The 11,485-nt window shown below is 33.6% G+C and overlaps 1 pseudogene; it reads right to left on the bottom strand.

Annotated features, from left to right (window-relative positions):
* Positions 1 to 2,414: 2,414 nt before the first annotated feature.
* LOC140176468 (uncharacterized) lies at positions 2,415 to 3,994 on the bottom strand (annotated as a pseudogene).
* Positions 3,995 to 11,485: the final 7,491 nt, after the last annotated feature.

Below are 11,485 nucleotides of genomic sequence, written 5' to 3'. Positions count from 1 at the left end.
ATTAGGTTCCTATACTTGTTTTCTTTTTAATTAGGTTCTTATACCAAAATTTATATTTTAATTTAGTCTCTACGATGACAAAAACATTTAGTTTAACAGAACATTCTGTTTCCAAATTGGATATACTATAGTTAAAATATTTAGGTTATTATTCACTCTAATTTTTTTATATTGACAAAATAACCCTTATCCCCTCTCCCTCCTCTTTCCATCAGGCAAAAAAATCCTTTCTCTTCCTCCCTACTCCATTTGGCATTATGTGGTGCCATTAACGCATCTCAATCCATCATTGTGTGATCCAGGCCCGATCTTCTCTATCATGACCTTCACCATTGAAGGAGCTCCAATATCAATTCAACAAGCCATTATCAATTCATCATTAAGAATCAGTATCAATTTATCATCAAGCAGTAAGCCAATAACAAAGTTAATCAATCAAGAGTCCAAAAACAAGCAAGAACAAACACTGAGCACTGACTAGGCATCGGAGGCATTACCTTCGGCGAGTGCAGTGAGCAAAGATTTGAGGGACAGCGACAAACAACGAGAAGCTAGTGATAAACACTGGCAAGCTGGCAATGAACATAATGGATGGATGACGGGCAAAGAGCTGTGGAGCATGACCTAGAGACGCTGGCGTTGGGCGAACAAGGAAAGGCCTTCGAGCACGACGAACCATGAGGATTGGCAAATGACCATGACGAACCAGGTGGTGCTATAGATGCTAGGGTTTTCAAGGAAGAGTTGAGATAGAAGAGACTGGTTTCTACTTCTGTCGTTCTATGTGAGTGAAAGGGGAGAGAGAGAGTAGTTTGACTGGTTTTTGCATTTCTCAATTCAGAAACCATTTTTTCTTTTTTTTTTTAATGAAACACAAAAATGGCGTCATTTGGAGTAAACCGACCAATTTTTGGTTCGATCCATGGCTGGTCCAGTCTAGTTTTTAGAACTATGCGATTATGTAGAGTTAGAGACATAGGTACTTTAGTAAATTCAACACATGTGAATGTTTTTTTAATGTCTGTTGTGATTAGAGACCAAATTAAAATAAAAAGATTAGCATAGAGACCTAATTGAAAAGAAAAATGTATAAAGACCTAATTAAAAATTTAGTAAAATTATAGGGACTAATAGAGTAATTAAACTTTTTTTCTCAATATTAAATTCTTAATATAGGTGTTTCTGGTCAACATCTTAGTGTAATTATTTTGTGTCAGAATTTTAGTGGGATTTGAATAGAGTTTAGAAGCTATATTACACAAAAAATTTAAATTATGCTCCATTGTAGCCCCTAGCTAAATGAGAAACATGGTTTATAGAGCTCCACAAAATTAACAGGTCTCCATTGTGAAGGTGATTCTTATGTTAATAAAAAGAAAAACATATATACTAAATTTGTGTTTAAAACTAAATATCTTTTAAATTAAGTTAATGAAATTGAAATGAACTGAACTAGATATTAAAAAAAATGTGTTTGGAATCCTTTAAATAAAATAGAAATTAAATTCATTTACAGATCAATATTTATATTTGAAATGAACTTTAATGAGAATCAATTTAATTAATTTGAATTTATTATTTTATTAATTAATTTTGTATACTTTATTTACAACATCAACTTCCACCATTTCAAACAATACTAATATTTGGATATTCTTACCGATTGCCAGATTATACTGCCGCACCTGCACCACCTATTCACCTCTCGAAATTTTTCTCTTTTATATTAATTTCTAAAAGATAAAAATGACATTTGTATTTTTTATGCACCAAATTATTTCAGCTACAATAAAATCCTCTAAACAAATAAAGGATCAAATAAATTCTCATTTTTCATACATTTCAAAGAACGAATTTTGTTTAAAAATCAAATCAATTTTAATTTTATTATATTCCAGATACTCTCACCCATTTTTTTCTTTGACGTTTCTTCAAAGTTTTGATTGTGCTTTCAAAGTTTGAAAAAAATTAACTTTGACCCAAATGTCTATAGAGAATTATAATTTTACCTTTATATTAAAGTTATTTACGATTAATAAATGATCAACATTTTGTTTTTAATTTTTTCTAACTTTTTTATGCATACCCCTTCTTCCAACCCATCACTGTAGCGATGGGATTCCCGTGGAGGCCTCATCCTTGAAAAACAATAAACATTTATTTGTAATGACATACTTCTCGATCATATTTTTTAATATCTATTGAATAAAAAGTTATATATGCACAATAACTATGTCAATATGTTTTAATGCGATAAGTTTTTATGACAAACAAGCTACTTAATTACATAGATCAGATCCAATCATGCACTCTATAAGCTTCACTTATATCTTTGTTTGAGATTTTTTTCCCTACTTTTATTAAATTGTAAAAACATATAGGGAATAAACTAATATTAATAGTGCTCAATAATTTTAAAAAGATTGTAGTAAGTGTTCTGCCAAATAGATATAGAAATACCCCATAAGTCCAGTGGTATATTTATTTTCATGTATAAATTTTACAGTTAAATTTTCACCGTCTTTAATCTTTATAGAGCTCGATTTTGGAAAGCAACTAGACACTCCAACAGCATAATCTTCTTCATTTTTTGCCTCTTTTTCTGTTCCAAATATCGGCTTAATTTCACATAATATTCTTCCATCCTAAATTAAAAATAAAAAGGGATATATATCTTAATGATGACGGTATTTTGAAAATTAACTTCCTACGATTATGATGAATCAAAAAATAATCTTATTATTTTTAAAAAACAAATTTAGGATACATAATTAAATAAATGTAATTATTTATGATTAGTAATTAATTGTAAATACTATGTATGAGAGTGATGGTAATTAAATATTGAACGTTACCTCTCCATATAATGTTGCATTAACAGTTTCTGAATGTACATGAGCAGTAATATAGATGAGATTACCACTTTTTTTTTATTGAAATATTTTTTTTCTTAATAAGGTAATGTCCTTTATCAGTATTTTTTGAATTGATAGAATACTCTACCTACAGCAAATATAAGATTTTTTTTTAGATATTTATTAAGTAAGTAGATAAATGAACCAGTTATTAATACTCAATTGATTTCACAGAAAATATTGCTTGACTAATCAAAATAGATATCATAATATATATCACTATAAGAAATACATGAAGTGTATATGTCTTAGTATTCAAATAAAACAAAATATTTGTCACTTGATCAGTAACATCAAGAATATAAAACTTAAGAGGTATTTGGTGTTGATCCCATTCAACCCATGATATTGATATTTGATAGCAACTTTTCTCTTTTGTTTTTTTTTATTGTGTTCCTTTTGTAATTTGCATTGAGATTTCTTCTCGCAATAAAAAATTCTTCCTTTGTAATCACTAGATAATGGATTTCCATCAATGCTTTTTGCGTTTCTCAAATCTTTACTTTTGATGTTGTAAAAATCACATCTGCGTTGGGAGCAATCTTTCTTATCTTTTGCATGGTGTGTGGTAATGACCAAAATATTAATAAATCATTTCTCTTCGTGGTATTCCTTTGGAACATTCACAGGATGCATACCTACGTCCACTTTAAATGGATCTGGTAGTTTTGTGCTAGTTCTTCGTACGTCGTCAACTCCAAAATCCCAAGAAAATGAATTAACGTAAGTCTGATATGCACCATCATTTCTCTTAAAATGCCTATTGTACATAATTTGACTTTTATTAGCATGCTGTGTGATATGGTGTTATTTTTAAAATATCTTAAAACAAAATAATGATGCAAGTAAACCTCATACGGTGGCATAGAATTTCTGTGTTAATCAATTAGTTCAGTTTGTAAATTCTTGATTCCAATGTGGTCTCTTGAAAACTTAACATCATAAAAAGACTTTTTGCTAAACTTCCCTGGTTTCAGCACGATCTTTTTAGTATAAAAAATAAATGTCTTGATATGATTTGAACTCCTAAGTTCTCCTAAGAATGTGATGTCCGAATGTATACTATAATGGTAGATCATAAATATTAGCTTTTAATTACTTTTTTCTATATTTCAAATTTAAATAAAAGAAATTTTGTTTATGGTATCTTAGCATGTTGTTGTCTTTTTTTTTTTTTTTGTTAATCAATGGAGTTAAAGTTTAGAAAACAAAGTTATACAGAAATTACTCTAGGAAGGGATATCCCGTAGCTAACATCTGTAACACCCTCACTACCAGAATCACGCTTCCGGCTGCGCCACTCTAGTTGTAAGAAGTATTACGACTACTTTATATACTTAATATTAAAATAGAAGCCTGTGACTCGACACCGTATCGCTGATTTCTTTGAAAACCGGAAATAAATACTTTATCTTAAGAAAAATACGAGCTGGCATAAATTCATATACAAGACTCCTTACATAATACCTCATAATATAATATACATATAAAACATACAACTCCTATCCCTCTTACAAACTTACAATAACAAAGGCGAGGGAAGAAAATAATGTAACTAATACAACAACATATAAACCAAACGCAGTATATCTCTTCATAATGCTTCATCCGGTTCCTGAAAAGGTAAAACTGTAGGAGGGTGAGAACCTAACCACATGGTCTCACCACGGAGTTTCAAAGTTGTCATAAGAAGATATTTAACAAGAAAACTATTTTCAAGCTCAGTGATTATCATCGCCTTATGAATCTTTTAAAAAACAATGGATAAAGTTCAAAACCTTTTCAAAGAAACAATGTTTAATCTTTCTGAAATCCAAAACCTTTCCTTTCTTATAAGATTAAGAAAGTCTCAATCAGAAACTAACCATGCAATCAAACAACACAATCATTAATTCAGCACCAAAATTCATTCTCAAATGTAGCACGCCAGGGCAAACACAGGCAAGGCAGACAAGGAAAGCACAAGTTTAGGTAGCAGTTACAACAAGTAGTTCAAGTAGCAGTTAAGAACAGTTTAGCAATTAGGCAAACCAAAACAAGTTCAAACCCAAGCAAAACATACAAATGCATATGATGCATGCCTGTCCTATGGCTGATGAGGCTCATCTGTCGGTTATCCAGCCAACCCGACAAGTCTGAATTGTCCTTAGACTGTCCCCCGACATGCATCCCCAAGAGTCTATACATAGCTTTTTCTCAAATAATCAACATTGCTCAATTGGGGGTAACATTCTCGGAAATTTATTTAGTGTCCGGTCACGCTTACGTCGTAGGGGTCAACAGAGTATCGAGTTTTCAACCTGGTACACATGGTGGCAAGCCATGGTACTTTATCCAGGGAACTTCGTATCTCAGATAATTCAAATTCATAAGCTATGTGAATAATTCAAAGATCATATTTCAACATTCTCAATCGATATCTCAACATTCTCAACATCATAATCATTCGTCAATCCAAATCTCATTTCCAAATTCATTCAAAAATCATATTTCAAAGAAAATCCTCATCGTCCTTCTTTCCATTCTGTTCACTAACAATTCCCAATCCAAAACATAACTCTTCCTTTGATAAATGAGGTAATCTTAAATCATATAATACTTAAAATTAAACCTTTTAAAATAACTACTTCAAATGAAACTTCTAATTTTATAAAATTTCGGCAGCATCTCCTCTAAAACTCGGATTCTGCCACCCTTTTCGGGTCCCATCCAAACATTTCTCAAACCTTTTTCTCAGCCATTTCCAAATCTCATTCATTTTCCAAAATTCAACCAGTTCCAATATCAAATTGTTTTCAAAGCGAATCAGTATTAATAATAAATCTCTTTTAAAATCAAACCAGCTCAAATACTAAATCATTTATAAAGTCAGTCTAACTCAAAATTAAACCATTTCCAAAATTAATTCAGTTTCATATTCCAAATCATATCCAAAGCCGATTCGTTTCCATTATCAAAAATAGCTTCAAAACCAAGAAAGCCATTTTTCATAAATAAACAACTAAATAACCTTTCAAACTAATTTCTTTCCGCAATCACAAACTACTCAAGCAATCAAGCAATCAGTCAATCAGTCTAGCAAACAACCACAGTTATAAGATAATCATAATCACAGACATATGTTTCTCACATTAATATCTATTTATAACAACTCTGTAATGTAAAATAGATTTTAAGAAAAACTCCTACCTCAGAAAGTCGAATCCGTAGGAATTAACCGTGATAAATCCATTTATTTTAAATTCGCAGCAACAGTGATAATTCCAATGAAATCGAGGACACCGCATCCATTGGAACAGCAAAAACGTTAATTTCACGGTGATGATGATGGTTGCAGCAGGACAAGAATTTTGAATCTAATATGATCAAGGACAGAAACAGCCCTAGGAATCCAAGACAAAGCAAAAACTAAAATTGAATCATTACAAGAATATGACAACTATAGCAATGACAAAACAGAACATGCAAATGGATTAAGCCCTAGGGAAAGATCAGACCAGTACCAGGATAATAGAATCAGAACCAGCAATAGCCCCGTTGTTGGCTTTCAGCAGCGGCAACACCTCCACCAGTGACTCCAATTGAGACAAAACCCAACAAACAATATAGCCAAGAACACCAGAGACAAATATAGGGTATTTTACAAAGCAATAAAGGTTCAGAGATGGTGGTTCTCATGGCTAGGGCTTAACTGACTCACCATTAATGATGGCAGCGACTGGCAGCGGCAGAGGAATGGTCTCTCCTCTGTGCGTCACTCTCTCTCACACGTCTCGTCCTACTTCTCTGCCACAACATCAATGAAACCTCCTCTCCCCTACTCCGTTTTTCCTAGCTATGGTGGCGGCTTCCATCAAAGGCGGCAGCGGCGGTGCTCAGCATTGGCGGCGACGACTCCAGCGCGGCGACAAGACACGAACGACGGACTTGCAGCGAGTGCGATGGGCTCCTGCTCCCTTCCTCATCGTAGCAGCCCGACGGTGGCAGCGGCGTGGCGGCGCGATTATTCGGTGGTGGCAATGGCAACCGGCGCAGGGAGCGGCACAGCGCGGTGACCCTCCTTCCTCTCCTCTTCCTCTGTTCCCAGCCTCTGCTTTCTCGGATCTCACTCTCCCTTCCCTGCCTCCCCTATTTCCATTTCCCTTCTCTTTTTCTTTCTTCCTTAGTTTGTTTTGAAGCTATGCTTCTTTTGGGGAAAAGGGGGTATGGCGGTGGTGGCTAGTGGTTAGGGTAGAATTAGGGTTTGGGTGATATTTTGGGGATTTAGGATTTTAGTAAAAATTAGGTATAGAGATTGCAGAAATTATTTTCTTTATGGATGATGTGTTGGTGAATTGGCCGGATATTGGCCAAGGAGGGGAATTACCGGAGGATGGAGCTGACCCTCAACACGCCGGGGGCGTGGTGGCTGAGCGGGAGAACCAGTTGGCAGCACGCCGGGGGCGTGGTGGCTGAGCAGGAGAGCCAGGTGGCAGCACGCCAGGGGTGTGGTGGCTGAAGTGGAAAGCCAGGTGACAGCACGCCGGGTGCGTGGTGGCTGAGGTGGCAGCACGCTAGGGGCGTGGTGAGTCATCATGCCAGGGGCGTGGTACGTCGAGGCCCGTGAGGCATGGCAGAGTCGCGCGGAGTCCCAAAGCACCTGCTGCACCATGCGGGGGGCATGTTGCAGTCCTGCCTGCATGCAGAAGACAGCCCCCCACCCCGAGAACCAGCGCCAGTGATGCTCCATGTATATATATGCATGTCGTTGGGCTCCTTCTCCTCCCATTCATAGTGTTTGAGTTGAAAGAAAAGAGATACACGGGAGAAGGAGAGAAAGAAGTGAGTTGGGTAGTATTAGTGAGGAGAGTATAGTGAGTAGTAGTGAATAGTGGTGAGTTAAGTTTATACGTGGAAATAAAAAGAATATTAGTTTAAAGGATTAAAAAAAATGGTACGTAATTATCTAGCGCCTGAAGAACATATTATCAACTATTTGGATCATCCTATTTATGTAAGTAAATAAATTTTTTTTATGTATTTATTTAAATTATTTTATTTTTTATGTATTTTTTTTATGATACATGTATATTTTGGTGTTGAGAATATTATTATGTATATTTTTAAATATTTTAAGAATATAATAATAATAATAATAATAATAATAATAATAATTTGTACTAATTTTTGTTATTATTAAGAATATGTTGAAGAATAAAAAACATATTCTGATGTTGTAGTAATAATATGCGCAACTCAAAATATGTTTAGTAAATAAACCCTAAATTATATTATACTGTATCGTTATTAAAAAATTTAGTAAGTAAATATTATAATAAATTAAATATGTAAAATGTATAAAAAAATAGTATATTATATTATATAATATTTATAAGGATTATTATATTTATAATAGTATATTATATTATATAATAGTATGAAAGGTTAATATTATTAAATATTGTTATCGTATAATATATATATATATATGTATATAATATTTAAAAAGATTATTATTTTTATAATAATAATATTATATTATATAATAATATTATATTATTTAATATTGTTTTCGTATAAATATGTGAATGTATATTATAATATTATGAAGTTATGGGAAAGGGTGATAGAACGGAGGTTGAGAAAAGAGACACAAGTAACAGAGAACCAATTTGGATTTATGCCAGGCAGATCTACCACTGAAGCGATATACCTATTAAGAAGGATGATGGAGAGGTATCGTAGTAATAAAAGGGATCTATACATGGTGTTTATTGATTTGGAAAAAGCGTATGATAGGGTACCAAGGGAGGTCTTATGGAAGGTTTTAGAAAAGAGGAGAGTAAGGATCGCATATATTCGGGCAATTAAAGACATGTATGATGGGGCCACAACTAGTGTGAAGACTCAAGGTGGTGTGACAGAGGAATTTCTTATTGGTATAGGATTACACCAGGGATCATCCTTAAGTCCATACCTTTTCACATTAGTCTTGGAAGTACTCACAGAGCACATCCAAGAGCCTGTGCCATGGTGCATGCTTTTTGCCGATGATATCGTCCTTATGGGAGAGTCAAGGGAAGACCTAAATAAGAAGTTGGAGTTATGGAGAGAAGCTCTAGAAGTGTATGGTCTGTGCATAAGCCGTAGCAAGACGGAATATATGGAATGTAAGTTCAGTCTGAGAAGGGAAAACTCCAATATAGAGGTGAAAATTGGAGAGAACACCTTACGAAAAGTTAAAAGTTTTAAGTATCTTGGGTGCATCATACAGGATAATGGAGAGATTGAACATGATGTAAATCATAGGATCCAAGCAGGTTGGTCAAAATGGCGGAGTGCATCTGATTTTATATGCGACAAAAAAGTGCCTTTAAAACTTAAAGGTAAATTCTATCGCACCGCTATAAGACCGGCTATGCTGTATGGTACGGAGTGTTGGGCGGCTAAAGGAGAGCACGAACATAAGCTGAGTGTGGCAGAGATGAAGATGTTGAGATGGATGAGTGGTCACACGCGATTGGATAAAATAAGGAATGAAGATATAAGGGAGAGAGTTGGAGTAGCACCCATTGTGGAAAAGATGGTTGAATCGCGTCTCAGGTGGTTTGGACATGTGAGAAGAAGACCGATAGAACATCCAGTCAGGAGGGTGGATGAGATGGAAGATGGACAAAGGGCGAAAGGCAGAGGAAGACCTAAGAAGACCATCCATGAGGTGGTCAAACGAGATCTACATGTAAACGGTCTCTCTGTAGACATGATACATGACAGAGCACAATGGCGTCGTTTGATTCATGTAGCCGACCCCACTTAGTGGGATAAGGCTTTGTTGTTGTTGTTGTTGTTGTTATTATTTAATTAATGTAACATGTATTTTTGTTAATGCAGCCTAACAGGAATTTGTTGGTGCGTAAACTGGATCCACCACAGACGTGGAATCCGATGGTGGAGAACCACTTACGCCCCACGTGTTGTATGCACCACGCCCCTTGCGTGCTGTGCATTTCATCTGACACGTCCATTTCTGTGTAATACACACAGTTGCTCCATTTTTTCCCAATTTACCAAAATGTTTTCCATATTTAAATTAATCAGCCTAGAGATTGTTTGGTAATTTTAATAAAATTGGAGTATAAAGTATTAATATTTGAAAAATTAATTTAATCTCTAAAATTACTTTAAAATATTATTTGTGGCATAAAAATACTAATTAATTCTCAATAAATTACTCTAACTGAAAATACATGGTAATATAATTAATTTTCTTTACCTTTAACTTAAAGTATTAAATGATATAAATATAAAGCATCTAAAATCGAATCATATAAATTTTTTATTATTTCATAACTACCAATTTTATAATTTAATTATAGACGAAAATAATTCAATAATTATAAAATAAGACAAAATTTTAATTTAAATAGTCAAATATCATTATTTTTTCGAATTTCTAGAATTTTAATCATAAATAAAAGAACAATCCATAAGTATAGAGTTTGAATAAAAACCTTAATTTATTTCAAATCCAATTAATTGCCTTTAATTATTTTTACTAAAAATAATTTTTGAAATTAAAACTATAAATAAATATATAATTTGAGATTAGTTTAAAATAGGACTTTTCAAAAATTTTGGGTCTTACAACATCAACAGAAAATTAAAGAAAAATCATACTAGGAAGTGAATCATAAACAACTAAGTAAAGAATTTGAATATATTCAAATTTAGCTATAACCCATCCGCATAACCATTCCCTTTCTTGAGCACATGAATAAAGCATGTAGTTGCCTACTTTTCTTAATTGGATTTTAAAAATAGTTGTACGTATCTTACTCAATATAATCACTTGATGTAAATGTAGGTTAAAACAATTTACTACAGAATTTATTATTCACTTATATATATTTAATTCGAATATTGGTGAATAATAATTACATTTATCTAGTCATTTGTATGGTCATACTTGGTGATTATCTGATCAATAATAAAATATTCATGGAATTAAAAGACAAATTTTGTAATATCCGATCTAACCGAAATTAATTAAATAGTAAGTTAAATAGGAGCGAATATGGTTGGAAGATTTGGCAATTAGAATTTGATAATTTAAATATGATATTCGGATTCAGTGAATTTTTCCGAGTCGGAAAACATAGTTTTCTGCGTAAAAGTGCGCAGTGGAATTTTGACCGGCAGTACCGGTTGAGATCTATCTGGTACTGCAACTGAGAATAATGATTATGAGTAAATAAGATTAAGAAATGAGGAATTATTATTAGGGGAGGTAGAAATATTTAAAGTGCGATTTAGAGCGCTAATCTTAAAAGTTTTAGCCCAAAATTGGGCCAACGGACAAAAATAAGTGAACTGGGCTTAAGTGGACCTAAGACTCAATATATATAAATATTAGTTATGAGCATTTCAGCTCATTTTACCCTAAAAGAAAGGGTTGGGGTGCTGAATTGAGATGAGAGAAAACCTAACTCTCTTTGATCTTCAAACCACCATAACTTGAGCTACGGAGCTCCGATTGACGAGCCGTTTACGGCCACGCGTTGCTCTTCTCATCCTCTACAATTCTATTTAAG

The sequence above is a fragment of the Arachis hypogaea genome, chromosome 2 (genome assembly GCF_003086295.3).
Source record: "Arachis hypogaea cultivar Tifrunner chromosome 2, arahy.Tifrunner.gnm2.J5K5, whole genome shotgun sequence".
NCBI classification, from domain to species: domain Eukaryota; kingdom Viridiplantae; phylum Streptophyta; class Magnoliopsida; order Fabales; family Fabaceae; genus Arachis; species Arachis hypogaea.
The sequence above is the reverse complement of the archived record's forward strand: the minus strand, read 5'-3'. Positions and strand labels throughout refer to the sequence as shown.